Source organism: Oncorhynchus keta, chromosome 14 (assembly GCF_023373465.1).
Source record: "Oncorhynchus keta strain PuntledgeMale-10-30-2019 chromosome 14, Oket_V2, whole genome shotgun sequence".
Taxonomy (NCBI): Eukaryota; Metazoa; Chordata; class Actinopteri; order Salmoniformes; family Salmonidae; genus Oncorhynchus; species Oncorhynchus keta.
In genome coordinates this window covers 64,588,529-64,607,700 of record NC_068434.1, presented here as the reverse complement: position 1 = coordinate 64,607,700, position 19,172 = coordinate 64,588,529, and the positions used below count along the sequence as shown (strand labels likewise).

Sequence of the window (19,172 nt, the reverse complement as noted above, 5' to 3'; positions counted from 1 at the left end):
AACAGAATGCCTTACTTTAATGGAAAGTCATTCAACAGTACCCAGATTCCTGAATCAAAGGTGTGCTAATGCAAGTCCAGGACAGTCATGCAATGCTTTGTTTTGTTCTGATGTACATGGCAGACTCTGGGTGCCTGGTCTAGACACTACATGCTCTCCACCAGGTTGCTAGCAGCAGGGGCCTCTAATGGCTGATCCCAGAGTTGTCAGTGTGCATGAGCATCTGTAGCCAATAGCCAGTATTTACGACACTGCAATAACTACAACCTGCAAACACCGGGGAAGTGCCAATGAAGAAGACGGCAGGGACCATCAGGCATGAAGACAAGACCGCACAGGACAGGGTGAAAGGAGTAAGTCAAACACTGAACTATTCAATAGCATCCAAACAGAAGACATGGAGACAGATCGCAGACAAAAGAGACTGAGAGACAGATAAATCTCAAGGCCCTACAGCTCTCCCATCCCCTTTAGGCACACGGCTCAGTATCTGTCTTGTCTCAGTGCTGCTGCTGTTGCTGTCACCAGTTTGGAGGGGATTCTGGATGAAAGGTTCCACTTGTTTCTCAGAGAAGCCTGTGTTTCACTCTGCCACCATTGTCTTTAAAATGCATCGTCTTCTCCGAGAGTCACAGCATCTCAAATTGGCTGAGTCATACATCTTGGGATGAAACACAGAATAGATTGAAGAAGAACAAAACGAAGCGAGGGAAGGCAAGGCACGGTGACGAATGAGGAAGGAAACAGGAGCGACAGCAGCAGTGCTTAAACAGAGGAGGTGGTGGCATATTAACATTGCCAAACCATCTCAAGGCATCACATCAGAGCGTGCATTTTGGGTCCCCTAGCACTAAAGATTGTGATGAAAAAACGTGATGAACTACAGAGTCCCTGGTGGAAACAAGTGACGTCCTCACCCCTCTGGCCAGACATACTGTAGCTCTGCTTCTGATCCACTGATGATGCTGGAGGTCTGGATGGATGGATTACTGGGCTCTGATTGCAATCCCCTTATATCACAAAGCTCTGCAGCTCCATTCAGTCTGCCTCTATAAACCCAGCTTCCCTTCTGGGCATGTATGTCGTGCCATCACCACATCTGGTAAAGATCTCATGGTTCATAACAATAGAGGACCTTGACATTACAAGCATTGTCAAAAAGGGCGAGAGCACCTTTGCTTGGGTGTTTGTTGGATATTTGCTTCGAAACAGGTAGAAATGATAATGAATGACTGAATATTTAAGGCAGGGATCTATTTGTTATTCACAACTAGTTTAAAGGGGCTACAGCTGAAGGGTTTTATTAGCATATAAACCCTCTTTTCAGTTGAGCAAACTTAGACACACTTTAATGTCCACACTAGCAACTGCCCCTGAGCACCACTACTCCTATTAGTGTTTTCAAACTGCGGTCAGGCTATGGAACTGGAACTGCCTACGCCTCAACAGAAAAACAGGTGTGATTTGCATGGTCTGAAATATTAAATTATCCTTCTGTTTGTTCACGCTGCTCCCAGAGGATCTAATTCATTTAGATACAACATGTGTCCTCAGTGAGACTAAATTGCCTAAATGAGTATAAGCAAGAGGATATGCAAGACAGCACACACACCAAATGGATGAATATACACACACACACACACACCAGCCAGCTCAAGACATACACATCATACATACAAAGTTAAAATAGTCAGCAAGGAAAAATTTTCCTTTGAAAAACTGACAATGAAGAGGGGTGTAGGCGATTCAAGAAGTATATTTCTCCTTAGAGTAGTCCCAAATAATATTCCTTGGGAAAATGGGAGGAATTGATTCCATATTCAACAGCATACACGATGACAGGCCAGGGCACTTCCTTTCCACACTTCACAGTCAATACGATTCCTTGGCATCGAATGCACAGAGGATTAGAAACGTATCATTATAGTGAGTAGCATATCATCAGCTTACACTTATGGCTTTTAATGATTCAACTAGCTAGATGTTGATGTCCGCCATCTCCTCCGTTATTCAAGCTTTTAATCATGATCTGTAAAGCACTGTTTCAACAGATGATAAGACTCCACCATATACACGAGTGACTCTGCCGCCAAATGCAGTCAGACCAAAATGTGTCTTATATGGAAGCATGGGCCCCATAACACGCGTGCAATTCCCATACACTATCAGTGACGTGCAGACGGATGGGGACTATTTGAGAGGAGATTATAAGCCTACAGGATAAGAAACAGAGAGTGGACAGGCAGGCAGAGTCTTGGGACCCGTCACAGTGCTATCTGGCTCAGAAACACAGCCTTCTGGAGGGCCACATCACAGCCAGCCATTCTGCTTCCATGGGTTCAGCAAGCAACCCACAACAGCTCCTCTCCTTTTCAGCCAATAATAATCCTCTTTAGTGCTCAATCAATCATGGGCTTTTTGGCTGAAAGCAGAAAGCAGAAATATGGAAGATGGAAATAGGGAGAGAGATTTTCACCACCCGGATCACATTGTTCATGTAAATAGGAGAACTTGTCCTGATTATGTTCTTTATGGTCACATGTCACACATCTGGATACACAGTCAATCAAGGAGAGTTTAAAAATCGCAGAGTAAAAACATTTAAAGTTAAATTAACTTGGAGTTATCTTTACCCTCAACAGATTGATATGGTCCCTGGACTTAGTATTGATAACTGGAGTTGATTGTGACGGAGTACTTTTAACTAGATTTTGGGGGCTTTCACACCAAATTTGTTTGGTTCGTTTTTGTCCGAACTCTAGTGAGTTTATCCCCTTAGTTTGGTTGGTTTGGAATGGTGTGAACACTATCCACAGTCGGGTCCGGAATAAACAAACAAAAAGGATGGTCTCGGTCCGATTCAATTTGTACCTTGATGTGATTCGCTGCAGGTGAGAACGCTGTCAGGACCAAACCCCACATTATTATTATTATTATTGTTTGTTTGACTGCGAGCATTTGATCAAAATTGATATATCTGAAACATTCTGTGAGTACCAGCACATTTATGAGCGCATCTGATGCAGATTAGGGGAGACGGGGCTATACGGGGGATATAGCCTACTGAGTGTAAACCTATTCACGTCGCAGATAGAGGTGCTATTGCGATGTTTCCTCCCGCATGTTGTTAGAAGACCAAAGAGAAAGTCATATGAAGATTGGAACACACAGCGATGCTTCATGATAATTCATCTTAAATGGATTTAACTACGGCATTTTTGTCCAATAAATAAATTACTGACATTGAAACGTGGTTTTGTTTGTGAATTCATATGGTGGAACTCTGATTCAAACTGTAGCTCAAAACTATGTGTGAAAACGCCCTAAGAGTAACCAGAGACACAGAGATAAAACTATGTATTGTCATATTTCCCAGCATGCTCTGTTGCAGGTAGATTTCTTCAATAGTTTGTTTTAGTATCTGTTTTCGAGGGGTACATTGATTGTTTTTGATCTGATGCTACACAATGATATGTAACATACATTTTCCTAAATTAATCTAATCTATTAACAGTTGGATTTATTGCAATTGTAACTGAGAAGGTGGTTCCAGTTTTCATGATAGGTCATCTCTTATTTTTTTTTTACCCCCTTTTTCATGATATCCAGTTAAGATCTTGTCTCTAGTTCGCTGCAACTCCCCAACGGGCCGGGTGAGACGAAAATCGAATCACGTGTCCTCCGAAACATGACCCGCCAAACCTTCTTTACACCCGCCCTCTTAACCCGGAAGCCAGGCGCACCAAAGTGTTGGAGGAAACACTGTTCAACTGACGACCGTGGTCAGCCTGCAGGTGCCCCCCTGGCCAAACCCTCCTCCTATCCCGGACAATGCGAAGACAATTGTGCGCCGCCCTATGGGACTCCCGGTCACGGCTGGTTGTGACAAAGCCCGGGGCCGAACCCGGGTCTGTAGTGACGCCTTAGACCGCTGCACCAATCGGGAGGCCTGATGAAAGCCATCTCTAGCAACAGTACTCTCCTCCCTGTTCTGACATACATTCTGATGTGGGTGATGTAAAATTGCTGGATATCCTCCCTCTTAAATGGATACCAATAAAGTGGGGATCCCCAACTAGTGGCCTGTGATTTTATTTGGCCCCCCAAGTTTTCTGAGCCAAAAAAATACTAATTGTATTTATTTATTTGTATTTATACTGAACAAAAATATAAACCCAACATGCAACAATTTCAACGATTTTACTAAGTTACAGTTCATGTCAGGAAATCTTAAAATAAAAATACAATTTAAATAAATTCATTAGGCCCTAGTCTATGGATTTCACATGACTGGTCAGTGGTGCAGCCATAGTTGGGCCTGGGAGGACATAGGCCCACCCTCTTGGGAGACTGGCCCACCCACTGGGGAGCATGGCCCAGCCAATCAGAATGAGTTTTTCCCCACAAAAGGGTTTACATGTGGTCTGCAGTTGTGAGGCTGGTTGGATGGACTGCCAAATTCTCTAAAATGACATTGGAGGAGGCTTCTGGTAGAGAACTGAACATGAAATTATCTGGCAACAGCTCTGGTGGACATTCCTGCAGTCAGCATGCCAATTTGCACATTCCCTCAAAACTTGAGGCATTGCGTTGTTTGACAAAACTGCACATTGTAGAGTGGCCTTTTATTCCCCACAGCACAAGGCGCACCTGTGTAATGGTCATGCTGTTTAATCAGCTTCTTGATATGCCACATCTGGCAGGTGGATGTATTATCTTGGGAGTGGAGAAACACTCACTAACAGGGATATAAACACATTTGTGCACAAAGTTTGAGAGAAATAAGCGTTTTGTGTGTATGGAGAATGTTGGTGATCTTTTATTTGAGCTCATGAAACATGGGACCAACACTTTACATGTTGCATTTATATTTTTGTTCAGTGTATTTATTACTTGCTAGACATAAAATACTATGAAAACACCAGCAAATTAGCTACAAGTGATTTAGATTTTGGAAATCTGTTCCAAAAGTATTCTCACACATGACAGACGTGTACTGTATGTGACTATATACAAATGTAATCAAGGTTGGAACTGATAATATTTTAGTCATATATTATATCTGTTTGGTCTTATTGGTCAATTTGCAGTCCACAAATAACTTGTAATCACGTTCCCGCCGCCTGACCATCCGCTCAAGAAAAAAATAATTGTAGTTGATGTAGTTGATGAGTCCTGCAATAGAGATTGGATGTCACATTGTAAGCCATCATAATATGACAAGAAATATTTCAAATGACACATTACACCTTAAATGGGAGCATATAATTTGTTTTGATATAAACCCCCAAATAGTGTTGAGTTTGAGGCCATAGGAGTTGAATTAACTTGTGATTATATTGTAAGAGTAAACATTACTCTAAATAAATAACTCTAGAGTACTGAACAACACTGCAGAGAATTAAAGTAAGAGTTATTTTCAATTAATACTGTACGGAGTGAAACGCAATGATGCAGAGTTAAATATCAACACTAAATTGAGCATATTCAACTCTGTTGCCAGAGTACCTTTTACTCTTTTTAAACTGGGACCAAATGTTATCTGTGGCAGAATTTGATTTTCTTCAATTAGAGTTCAATTTACTCTGTAATTTTACTGTGTATACATCTGATTCTCCTAATGTGGTAATACACAAGAGGCCATGATCTGCAGGGCAGGGAAGGTCACTTTCTAAATGGAATCTGTTAGTTACTAGTTACCTTTCCAAAATTATAATCAGTCATGTAACTTTTGGATTACCCAAACTCAGCACCGTAGTCTGATTACTTAAATGCTGCTCTAATGGAATGGCATGCCTTGAGCACGACCAAAAAGTGCTATTTGCATGTGAAAAATTAATGCCATGTACTGCATTTGCTATAGGCCTATTGATTACGTTTTTTTGTTGGTGACACTTTGAGAACTCGATAATTTCAGTCTGTTTAAAGGGAGAATCCACAGTTGAAACAATAAACAAGGGCCCACCCTGCCTCTGTTTTGGTAAAAAGCTGAGGGATGGGCCTGTAAACACTCACATGAATAGGCAGAGCTATGGATACAAGGTCTGACCATCCATGATATCAAAAGTATTGTTTCAACCATGCTTTGGAGGCTATACAGCGTTTGTTTACATTTACAATGTTTACAAACATTGGATTAAAACAAGCTTATATTTTGGGTTATCCTGCGGGTGTGACAGTTGAACTAAGCTAATGTGGCATTAATAAGTTATATTCTTTAAGAATCAATGAGCATACAGTATATTATTAATTTATAAGTCTGAAAAATGGATGTGGCAACTACATAACGCCCCTTTAAGTCTGTCAAAAGTGTGCGAGTTGGAGCATATGTATGTTAGGCCTATGGATATTTTGTTTTGAATCAGCACAAATTCGATTGAGCAATAAAAGCACCAGTCGTGGTCTCCTTAAATTAAACTAGTTGTTGAAAGTATGGAGCCCAATACCATTACCATGGAGGAGTTTATAAGGTAGGAAGGAACACACTCAAACTTTTATTCTATAGGCTGGGATCCACGCTATGCAGCTGTTGCAAGTGCGCATTTATCATGACTGTCTACTGGTCGCAAAACAATGATTGATGGGCAGATTAAACTTCATTTCAAACATTATTGGGTTAAAATACACATACAGTGCCTTCAGGAAGTATTCAGACTCCAAGGCTTTTTCCACATTTTGTTAAATTACAGCCTTATTCTAAAACGGTTTAAATACATTTGAAAAACTCCACAATCTACACACAATACCCCTTAGTGACAAAGAGAAAACATGTTTTTAGCATGTTTGGAAATAAAAATGTTTCCATTGATCATCCTTGAAATGTTTCTACAACTTGACTGGAGTCCACCTGTGGTAAACTCAATTGATTGTACATGATTTGTCTGTACAAGGTCCCACAGTTGACAGTACATGTGTTGATACTATGTTGTTGTGTTGCTACCATGCTGCTGTGTTTTCATGTGTCGCTGCCATGCTATGTTGTGGTCTTATGTCTCTATGTAGTGGTGTCTCTTGTCGTGATGTGTATTTTGTCCTATATTTTTTTTTTTTTAATCGCAGCCCCCACCCCTGCAGGAGGCCTAATTTGTAAATGTTTTACAACTAACTAGTTAAGAACTAATTCTTATTTACAATGACGGCCTATCGGGGAACAGTGGGTTAACTGCCTTGTTCAGATTTTTACCTCGTCAGCTCGGGAATTCGATCCAGCAACCTTTCGGTTACTGGCCCAACGCTCTAACAACTAGGCTACCTGCCGCCCCTAATTAGCTTAACCGGAACACATTCAATGACAGAGGATAGGACTACTGACCACCTTTTTAAACGCACTCGTTGTCATTGAGATGTGCACCTGATCCCACCTTTCCATCTAATAAAGCCAACTAGTTTAAACAACAGCAACACATCTATAAGAACCATGAGAATGAAACCCATTAATGCTGGAAAGCAGAAACACCAAAATAGGCATAAATACTCACCAATAGCTGTAGGTTGGTGGCTGATGTGGTCTATTTCCCAGGTGCACTCCTGAAACAAAAAGAGTACAAGGCTGAGTATGGCGAAGGGGCAACTTGTTCAGCTCAGACAGTAAAGTCTTGATCCCCCCCCCCCTCTCTCAATCCCTTGGTAATAAAGTAGTCTGGCTTTTGGGTCAAAACAACATCATTACTGCACCACTCACAGCAAGATTTCCAAATTGTTTTTTTTAGCAACACCGCACAAATAAAGATGAGAAGCCCAAAAAGCCCAATCTTTAACAGGAGGGGCGAGCACATGTTGACATCACATGCTCTCAGGGTGCTTCCTGTCACAGCTGATCAGATCCTCATGCCAATGCACTCAACAAAGAGCACTTTGAACGTATCTCTGGGTGGGAGGGAGCCTCCTGAAAGGAACTGGTATGTCATTAGATTAGCAACAAACCAAAGCACTAACACATTTAAGAGAGGAGGGGAAAAAAGTGTGATGTGATTACTGAGTACGGGCCCTTGTAAAACTGACCCTACCGATCCTTGACTTCAGCAATGTCATTTACAAAATAACCTCCAACATGCTACTCAGCAAACTGGATGTAGTCTATCACAGTCCCATCCATTTTATCACCAAAGCCCCGTATACTACCCACCACTGCGACCCTGTACGCTCTCGTTGGCATATTCGTTGCCAAACCCACTGGCTCCAGGTCATCTATAAGTCTTCTCTAGGTAAAGCACTGCCTTATCCCAGCTCACTGGTTACCATAGTAACACCGACCCGTAGCACGCGCTCCAGCAGGTATATTGCACTGGTCATCCCCAAATCAAACACTTCCTTTGGCTACCTTTCCTTCCAGTTCTCGGCTGCCAATGACTGGAACGAATTGCAAAAATCTCTGAAGCTGGAGTCTTATATCTCCCTCTCTAACTTTAAGCATCAGCTGTCTGAGCAGCTTACCGATCACTGTACCTGTACATAGCCAATCTGTAAATAGCACACCCAACTACCTCATCCCCATATTATTACTTACCCTCTTGTACCCCAGTATTTCTACTTGCACATCATCATCTGCACATCTGTCACTCCAGTATTAATGCTAAATTGTAATTATTTTCACCTCTAGGGCCTATTTATTGCCTATCTCCATAGTCTTCTACATTTGCACACACTGTACATAGATTTTTCTATTTTTATTTTGTGTTATTGACTGTACGTTTGTTTAATGTGTAACTCTGTGTTGTTGTTTTTGTCGCACTGCTTTGCTTTATCTTGGCCAGGTTGCAGTTGTAAATGAGAACTTGTTCTCAACTGGCCTACCTGGTTAAATAAAGGTGAAATAAAAATAAATAAAGAAATATTCTGATTCATTAAGTAGCTCTATTCTTCTGGCAACATAATGGGGAGACGGAGCAGAGGGAGATTGACAGGCAGCATGGGAAGAGGATTCTGCTGCTTGGCTACACAAACACAAACACACACACACCACACACACACACACCACACACACACACACACAAACACAAACACACAAACAATGCTGTCTCTTATAGAAACACACCTCCCTCTGGCCAGATGTTTTCTGCATGATAAGCCTTGTGCCGACACATCCTTCCTCCCCTCAAGGCTTCAGGTGGCACTGGAAGTGATTTGCACATCGTATTGTTACTGAGACCCATTTGGACACGCCAACCTCGCTGAAGAGATTCCTTACACTAATCAGAGCTAACACCACAGCACAGAGACACTAATGTTATCTTACCACATCTTCCTATCCAGAGATAGCTTCTGTTCGTGCTCAGGCTGGAGTGCTGATTAAAGCTGGGCTGCTTCTTTGATGTCCTAAAACAGCCTGTCTCCCTTTACCAACATCAGATGATACTGAAGGGGAGAGGTTTTTCAAAGCAAAACCAGACTGATCCCCTGGGCCCTCAGTGTGAAGTGACAGAATTGTTATCTGGGGTGTTTGTGCCTCCATCTTGGATACAGAAGCATAAGGGAATAGGTTTCCAGCATTCTAACAAGTTGCATCCTACTTTGCCTTCCAGGAGAGGTTGCCATCTGCAGCTATTGACAGTCTGGGTGGAAACAGGGCAGATTCTCCAGCAAATCTTGACAAATGGCTGGAGTCACAAGCTGTGCCATATAGGCTACTGTAGTAGAGTCCAGCCATTATAAATCTCAGCCCCACATCCTGCCTGTGAAGGTACGCTTCCACATCCACATTCATGTTCCACTCCACAATTAGAGCCTAGAGAGGATCCATCCAGCTTCAGAGGGACAGTTAGTTTGTCAGGGGAGAGGAGAGATGAGGAGGGAAGAGAAGGGATGAGGAGAGCCTGCTGACAGCATGGAGAGCTGAGTGTTACTCAACGAGCATGTGGGAGATGCCATGACTATAGAGTGCTGATGTTCGCGGTCAGGCTGCCATTGTGGGTCCTCAGAGGCCACGCGGGCCCACTCCTGCTATTACCCCATGTCATAAACCCTGCCGGAGTCTGACAGACTATTCCTAACCAGCACACCTAAGTGTTGTTCTGTGCCCCCATGCCTGTGCCCATTGTTCTGCCATTTTAATTATCAACCATAATTTGGTTTAAGACAGGGTATAATTAAATCATTGTTATGTGTGGCACACATAAAAATCTAATCAAGAAAAATCTGATCAAGATCAATAACATTACTGCAGCAAATCTAAATGCTTAGGAGAACTGATAGTGCCAGAAGAAGCATTGCCAGATGATAAATGTATGAACAAGTAGCACCAAGCTGAGCGATCTACCAAACAATGCCCACGTTCCATCGGAGGATTAAACTGCTTTGAGCCAATAGTAAGCAGCGCTGTGTGACTCATCCTCCCAGGGGAAGACACAGTTTGCAGAAAAAGACAGAGAGAAAACAACCAACTGTGCTTGTTACTGAGAACACAGTGCCAGTTAGGAGGCAGAGCAGAATATATTATCACCTCCTCTTCAGGTATTGGAAGTTTAGCTAGGACATTTCCTATGGTTTGCTCAACTTCTCTAGGCACAAAACAATCAGCACATTATCTCTGGCGATTGCAACGTGTCCTGCACATGCACACACATGCAATACAAACACACGAAAGCATGCAGACACACACACACACACTCTCTCCTTTTCTCAGACAGATAAAGTGTCAGCAACACCACTGTCTCTCCCGCTCAGCCAGGCAGTCACATTGTGCTCTGGTTGCAGTATCATCTCATGCCCTGGGGCTCCGTTTGGTCCCAGAGGCCCCACTCACACTGCAGTACACTGCAGCTGCTACTTCTCTGCATAAGACCATTCAGATCGGTCGCTGGAGATGCCAACAAATGACACGTGTTCTGTTGATGGGAAGAGAGTTACCAACACCTGCAACAACTCACAATCAATCGGAATGCATTATCTAGCAATAACCAATTACAGTACATTACTACAATACGGAAAACCAAAATACTGTGCCAAACTTACAGTATCATTAGGCCTGTCAAATTTTTACATTTAACATGTGGTGAAAACATATAGCCTAATATAGTAGCTAGCTACAGATGTAGGATCTTAATTGTATCACTCCTTTGTTGAGGGGAATTTTCCTACAAAGCAGGATATGCGTACTTGTAGTATATTCAAGGTTTAAAAAGGCTTCTAAAGTTTGTAATTTCCATTTAAAAATGTCAGACTTGATTTGCCCGAACATAAAATGTATCATCCCCTACAAAGAAATATCCAAGAATTATAATCCACATATTAATTAAAATCAAATTGTATTTGTCACATGCGTCGTAAACAACAGGTGTGGACTAATAGTGAAATGCTTACTTACAGGCTCTTTCCAACAAAGCAGAGAGAATGAAAATAGAGAAACAATTTAAAAGTAAAACAAGTAATAACAGATACACAATGAGTAACAATGACTAACAATGACTTAGCTATATACACTGGGTGTACAAAATATTAAGAACAGCTATTTCCATGACATAGGGTGACCAGCTGAAAGCTATGATCCCTTGTTGATGTCACTTGTTAAATTTACATCAGTCAGTGTAGATGAAGGAGAGGAGACAGGTTAAAGAAGGATTTTTAAGCCTTCGAGACAATTGAGACATGGATTGTGTATGTGTGCCACTCACAGGGTGAATGGGCAAGACAAAATACTTAAGTGCCTTTTGAACGGGGTATGGTAATAGGTGTCAGGTGCACTGGTTTGTGTTAAGAACTATAAACACTGCTGGGTTTTTCAATCTCAACAGTATCCTGTGTGTATCAAGAATGGTCCAACCCCCAAAGGACATCCAGCGAACTTGACAACTGTGGGAAGCATTGGAGTCAACATGGGTTAGCATTCCTGTGAAACACTTTCGACACCTTGTAGACTCCATGCAATGCAATATTAGGAAGCTATTCCTAATGTTTGGTATACTCAGTGTACAAGTTTATGTTTAGGGGTACGAGGTAATTAAGGTAGTGTGGCAAAGAAGTGGGTTGAGTGATAAATGGCAGATAGGTGAGGGCAGAACTAATAATCGGGCTCTGCACTCTCACTAAAATGAACTTCTTATGGCTGGGGAGTGGTATTGAGTAGCTTGGGTGAATAATGTGCCCAGAGTAAACTGCCTGCTACTCAGGCCCAGAAGCTAAGATATGCTCATATTCGGATAGAAAACTCTGAAGTTTCTAAAACTGTTAGAATGATGTCTGTGAGTAAAACAGAACTCATAAGGCAGGCAAAAACCTGAGAAAAAATCCAACCAGGAAGTGGGTAATCTGAGGTTTGTAGTTTTTCAACTCTTTGCCTATCCAAGATAGTGTAAATTTGGTCCAATTGCACTTCCTAAGGCTTCCACTAGATGTCAACAGTCTTTACAACCTTGTTTCAGGCATCTACTGTGAAGGGGGAAAGAATAAGAGCTGTTTGACTAAGAGGTCTGGCAGAATGCCATGAGCTCAGTCTCGTGCGCGCCTGTGAGAGCGACCTGTGTTCCATTGCATTTCTAAAGACAAAGGAATTGTCCGGTTGGAGCATTATTGAAGATTTATGTTAAAAACATGTTTGACATGTTTCTACGAACTGTAATGGGAACTTTTTGACTTTTCGTCTGGACCTAGTGCTCGCGCCTCAATGAATTTGGATTTGTGAACTAAACGCGAGAACAAAAAGGAGGTATTTGGACATAAATTATGGGCTTTATCGAACAAAACAAACATTTATGGAACTGGGATTCCTGGGAGTGTATTCTGATGAAGATCAAAGGTAAGTGAATATATATAATGTTATTTCTGACTTCTGTTGACTCCACAACATGGCGGGTATCTGTATGGCTTGTTTTTGTGTCTGAGCGCTGTACTGAGATTATTGCATGGTGTGCTTTTTCCTTAAAGCCTTTTTGAAATCTGACAAAGCGGTTGCATTAAGGAGAAGTATATCTATAATTCTATGCCTAACACTTGTATCTTTTATCAATGTTTATTAAATCACCGGATGTTTTGGAAGCAAAGCATTACTGAACATAAGGCACCAATGTAAACTGAGATTTTTGGATTTAAATATGAACTTTATCGAACAAAACATACATGTATTGTGTAACATGAGGTCCTATGAGTGTCATCTGATGAAGATCATCAAAGGTTAGTGATTCATTTTCTCAATTTCTGCTTTTTGTGACTCCTCTCTTTGGCTGGAACAATGGCTGTGATTTTCTGTGACTAGGTGCTGACCTAACATAATCGCATGGTATGCTTTCGTCGTAAAGCCTTTTTGAAATCGGACACTGTGGTGGGATTCTTTAAAATGGTGTAAAATACTTGTATGTTTGAGGAATTTTAATTATGAGATTTATGTTTGAATTAGGCGCCCTGCACTTTCACTGGCTGTTGTCATATCGATCCCGTAAACGGGATTTCAGCCGTAAGAAGTTAAACATAGCTACCCGGACTAAATAATTAGCAGTCTTATGGCTTGGGGGGGGTAGAAGCTGTTCAGGGTCCTGTTAGTTCCAGGCTTGGTGCATCGGTACTGCTTGTCATGTGGTAGCAGAAAGAACCGTCTATGACATGGGTGGCTGGAGTCTAACAACTTTCAGAGCTTTCATCTGACACACTGGGAGCTCGGCCCCAGTGATGTACTGGACCGTCCGCACTAGAGGTTGATCGATTATGATTTTTCAACGCCGATACTGATTATTGGAGGACCAAAAAAACCCGATATCGATTCAATCAGTCAATGTTTTTATATATATATATTGTAATAATTACAATTACAACAACACTGAATTAACACTTATTTTAACTTGATATAATACATAAATAAAATCAATTTAGTCTCAAATAATGAAACATGTTCAATTTGGTTTAAATAATGCAAAAACAGTGTTGGAGAAGAAAGTAAAAGTGCAATATGTGCCATGTAACAAAGCCAACGTTTTAAGTTCCTTTCTCAGAACATGAACATATGAAAGTTGGTGGTATCTTTTTTAACATGAGTCTTCAATATTCCTAGGTAAGAAATTGTAGGTTGTAGTTATTATAGGACTATTTCTCTCTATAGCATTTGTTTTTTATATACCTTTGACAATTGGATGTTCTTATAGGCACTATAGTATTGCCAGCCTAATCTCGGGAGTTGATAGGCTTGAAGTCATAAACAGCGCTGTGCTTCAAACAAAGAGTTGCTGGCAAACGCAGGAAAGTGCTGTTTGAATGAAAGCTTACAAGCCTGCTACTGCCTACCACAGCTCAGTCAGACTGCTCTATCAAATCATAGACTTAATTATAATAAACACAGAAATACAAGCCGTAGGTTATTAATATGGTCAAATCCGGAAACAAAACGTTTATTCTTTCAGTGAAATACGGAATCGTTCCGTGTTTTATCAAACGGGTGGCATCAAAGTCTAAATATTGCTGTTACATTGCACAACCTTCAATGTCATGTCATAATTATGTAAAATTCTGTCAAATTACGGCCTTTGTTAAGAAGAAATAGTCTTCACACAGTTCGCAACGAGCCAGGTGGCACAAACTGCTGCATATACCCGGACTCGGCTTGCACAGAACGCAAGAGAAGTGACAATTTCCCTAGTTAATATTGCCTGCTGACATTAATTTATTTTAACTAAATATGCAGGTTTAAAAATATATACTTGTGTATTGATTTTAAGAAAGTATTGATGTTTACGGTTAGGTACATTTGTGCAACGACAGTGTTTTTTTTTTGAGAATGCGCTTGTCAACCATCTCCCATTTGGCAAAGTAGGCTGTGATTCAATGATAAATTAACAGGCACCGCATTGATTATATGCAACGCAGGACAAGCTAGTTAAACTAGTAATATCATCAACCATGTGTAGTTAACTAGTGATTATGTTAAGATGGATTGTTTTTTTATGAAGATAAGTTTGTTAGCTAGCAACTTACCTTGGCTCCTTGCTGCACTCGCGTAACAGGTGGTCAGCCTGCCACGCAGTCTTCTCGTGGAGTGCAATGTAATCGACCATAATCGGTGTCCAAAAATGGCGATTACCGATTTGTTATGAAAACTTGAAATTGGCCATGCCATTTAATCGGTCGACCTCTAGTCCGCACTACCCTCTGTAGCACTTTGCGGTCGGATACCAAGCAGTTGCCACACCAAGCTGTGATGCAGCTAGTCAAGATGCTCTCAATGGTGCAGCTGTATAACTTTTTGAGGATCTGAGAGGTGTTCAGTCCCAGGATCCTTAGCTTAGTGATGAGTTGAGGCCACTATGGTGTTGACGCTGCGCTGTAGTCAATGAACAACATTCTCACGTAGGTGTTCCTTTTGTCCAAGTGGGAAAGGGCAGTGTGGAGTGCAATAGAGATTTCATGTTTTCATAAAAAAATGTGGGCGCCGATTTGTCGTTTCATTTATATTTTTTTATACCTTTTATTTAACTAGGCAAGTCAGTTAAGAACACATTCTTATTTTCAATGACGGCCTAGGAACGGTGGGTTAACTGCCTCGTTCAGGGGCAGAACAGGGGCAGGACGACAAATGTTCACCTTGTAAGCTCGGGGGATCCAATCTTGCAACCTTACAGTTAACTAGTCCAACGCAATAATGACCTGCCTCTCTCTCGTTGCACTCCATAAGGAGACTGCCTGTTACGCGAATGCAGTAAGCCAAGGTAAGTTGCAAGCTAGCATCAAACTTATAAAAAACAATCAATCATAATCACTAGTTAACTACACATGGTTGATGATATTACTAGATATTATCTAGCGTGTCCTGCGTTACATATAATCTGACTGAGCATACAAGTATCTAAGTATCTGACTGAGCGGTGGTAGGCAGAAGCAGGCGTGTAAACATGAATTCAAACAGCACTTTCGTGCGTTTTGCCAGAAGCTCTTCATTGTGTCTCAAGCATTGCGCTGTTTATGACTTCAAGCCTATCAACACCCGAGATGAGGCTGGTGTAACCGAAGTGAAATGGCTAGCTAGTTAGCGCGCGCTAATAGCGTTTCAAACGCCACTCGCTCTGAGCCTTTTAGTAGTTGTTCCCCTTGCTCTGCATGGGTAACGCTGCTTCGAGGGTGGCTGTTGTCGTTGTGTTGCTGGTTCGAGCCCAGGGAGGAGCGAGGAGAGGGACGGAAGCTACACTGTTACACTGGCAATACTAAAGTGCCTATAAGAACATCCAATAGTCAAAGGTTAATGAAATACAAATGGTAGAGGGAAATTATCCTATAATAACTACAACCTAAAGCTTCTTACCTGGGAATATTGAAGACTCATGTTAAAAGGAACCACCAGCTTTCATATGTTCTCATGTTCTGAGCAAGGAACCTAAACGTTAGCTTTCTTACATAGCACCTATTGCACTTTTACTTTCTTCTCCAACACTTTGTTTTTGCATTATTTAAACCAAATTGAACATGTTCCATTATTTACTTGAGGCTAAATTGATTTTATTATTGATGTATTATATTAAGTTAAAATAAGTGTTCATTCAGTATTGTTGTAATTGTCATGATTACAAATGAACAAATAAAAATTGGCCGATTAATCGGCTTTATTGGTCCTCCAATAATCAGTATGTATCAGGCGTTTAAAAATCATAATCCATCGACCTCTAATAGAGAGTGCGTCATTTGTGGATCTGTTGGGGAGGTATGTGCCATGGAACCATTGGAGTGGTTCCAGGGTGTCTGGGATAATGATGTTTATGTGAGCCATGACCAACCTTTCAAAGCATTTCATGGCTACAGATGTGAGTGCTATGAGGCGATAGTCATTTAGACAGGGAGATATTGAAAATGTCAGTGAAGACACTTGCCAGCTGGTAAACGCATGCTCTGAGTAGGTGTCCTGGTAATCCGTCAAGGCCGCAATATTAACCTGTTTAACTAGGACTGGGCGATATCAAATTAAGTGGATGAATTAGAATTTATGTTTTTGCGCGATGTTCCAAACACCTATATCGCAAGAATCTAGGTTTTGTTATTTTTCGTTTTTATGAGTGTTTATGTCCACTTGTTCTCGTGTTGTATTTTTGACCTCGTCTCTTTCGATCCTTCTGTGCTGTGTGCACCTCATTTACACCAGAGATCTATATAAAGGACGAGATGCACCTCTCCGCCCTCACAATGGGAGTTGTTGTCTCAAATCTGTCGTTCTGCCCCCGAACAAGGCTGTTAACCCACTGTTCCTAGGCCATCATTGAGAATAAGAATTAGTTCTTAACTGACTTGCCTAGTTAAATAAAGGTTAAAAAATAAATAAAAATGCATGAAGGCAGGCGACAAGCCTAGGTCTAAAATAAACCCATAGAAACGCATTTGGCTTCATTTATGGCCTGAATTAAACCTTTCACTTCATCTGTGGTTTACACACACATCAAGCCCCTCCCCTTGCCTCTCACGCCAACAAGTTGAATGAACACGTCATCCTCTCTGAACAAGCTGTTTCAAAAAAAAAAAAAAAAACTCGCTACTCTCATTTGCAGAATCGGTCATATGGACACCAAAACACAGCGAGACATTTTACTGTACTAGAGAAGATAACTTTTCTAACGATACCCCTTTCAACTATCAAATTGCATGCAGAGCAGATACTACTAAAACAAGGGTATCAATGAACATTGATTCTGGAAAAGGTATGTTCAGTTTGTCGCGCGCGGCATTAGGGTACCGCTAGCAGCATTTTAGCCAAAGACTGTTATACTAGCTGTCTAGTCTGTTTTATAAATGCGCAATCAGCATAAAACACAATTATAAGGAATTGGCAACTTATTCTCATTCTGAGAAATAAGGTAAGCCACTTGATTTCAACATCTGAACAAAAGTGGACAGACTAACATGCTTTTCAAACAGTTTGAGACAGACAGAAGGGTGTGTTCATAACAATTCAACTGTTCAAACTTGTTAGCTAGCAAATAGATCAAAGTTGGCTAAACTTGATGTTGAAATATATAAGATTAGCCGGCTAATCACTAGCACGTGGGTTTGAGAGATTGTTGATGAGACCTGTGTTCATTCTCTATAGCCTAATGCCTGCTACAAGAAGTTAGTCATTATTAGTTCATGTGCATTATGCATGGTTCTAATTACATTTATAACAAAAAAGGTCATTTTCATAGACTTGAAAGCCAGATCATTGATTATTGCAACAACAACAAAAAGCAGGTTAAACTATTTTGATAAAATAATGCAATTATTAGTGGGTCTTATGGTTGTGGAAGTCTTATATTTAGCCTATGTATAACTTCACACGCCCTGAATTCGTTAGATTATTGCTGACTGTTTGAAATACAGTGTATATTAACTTTAATTGTAAAACCATGCTTATCTAGAGATTTCTTATATGAGTCGCCCATAAGTTTGAAAAGTTTGAACCATAATCGCCCAACCCTATATTTAACCTGTTTCCAAATTTCCTGTTGCTGACAGGTTATTTTCCTGCTGTAACAAACTGGCTCAAATTAAGATTCTACATCTGTACATGGTTGAACATATCATATATTGTGGAAGTGATGACTGTAGTATGTATGAGTCAGTGTAGTAGCTTCTCAGTGTCTGCTAACAGTGTAGTGTATTTGCCCTTCTTATCCGTTTTGTTAAAGGTGACAGAGACGTTGTGTTGATCCTCTACCAGTGTTCTGCAGACAATATTAAGTCCCTACAATAGGCTGCGGTGTGGGTGACACCTCTAGGAGATAAGACATTGAGGAGCACACTGCTGTCTGCCAATAACTCCTCTTAGCTGAATCATATGCCAGGAGCTGACATCCATTAATGTTACATTACACATCCTCTATGCTTGTTGATCTCTGCCATAACACTTAGTCCACTCCATTAGATTCTTCAAACAAATCACAGGAACATATGCAATCAGCCATCATTAATTACACACACAGAGCTTCAATTGCTCTGCATGCACAGAAATATTCTCCATTCTAAAATGGATGAATAAGTGAAAGTACACTATCCTCTACATAAGGCCTGACTCAGAACATAGACATCTCTGCAGTCCAGAGGAACGCGCACACACACACACACCAGGTGAGGTCCAGAAGGAAATCTATTCCATCGATCTCCTCTAACCTCTCCCTTACAGCAGACGATTCATTTTAAAAGGATTGCTAAGCTTTTCCAAGGCCACTTTACACCCCATCAACCTTTTTACAAGGTTTCCCACCTCCTGAGATGCCTTGCCCTAGCATCCCAAAGCAATC

At 41.1% G+C, this 19,172-nt stretch overlaps 1 protein-coding gene across 2 annotated transcripts in view; it reads right to left on the bottom strand.

Moving 5' to 3' along the window:
• The window catches only part of apba2b (amyloid beta (A4) precursor protein-binding, family A, member 2b), a 76,666-nt gene that overhangs the window by 45,254 nt on the left and 12,240 nt on the right, over window positions 1-19,172 (bottom strand). For both annotated transcript variants that reach the window (XM_035786852.2, XM_035786856.2), the window contains exon 2: window positions 7,479-7,527. The gene's annotated coding sequence lies outside the window, so the exon portion shown is untranslated. The remainder of the gene's footprint in view (window positions 1-7,478; window positions 7,528-19,172) is intronic.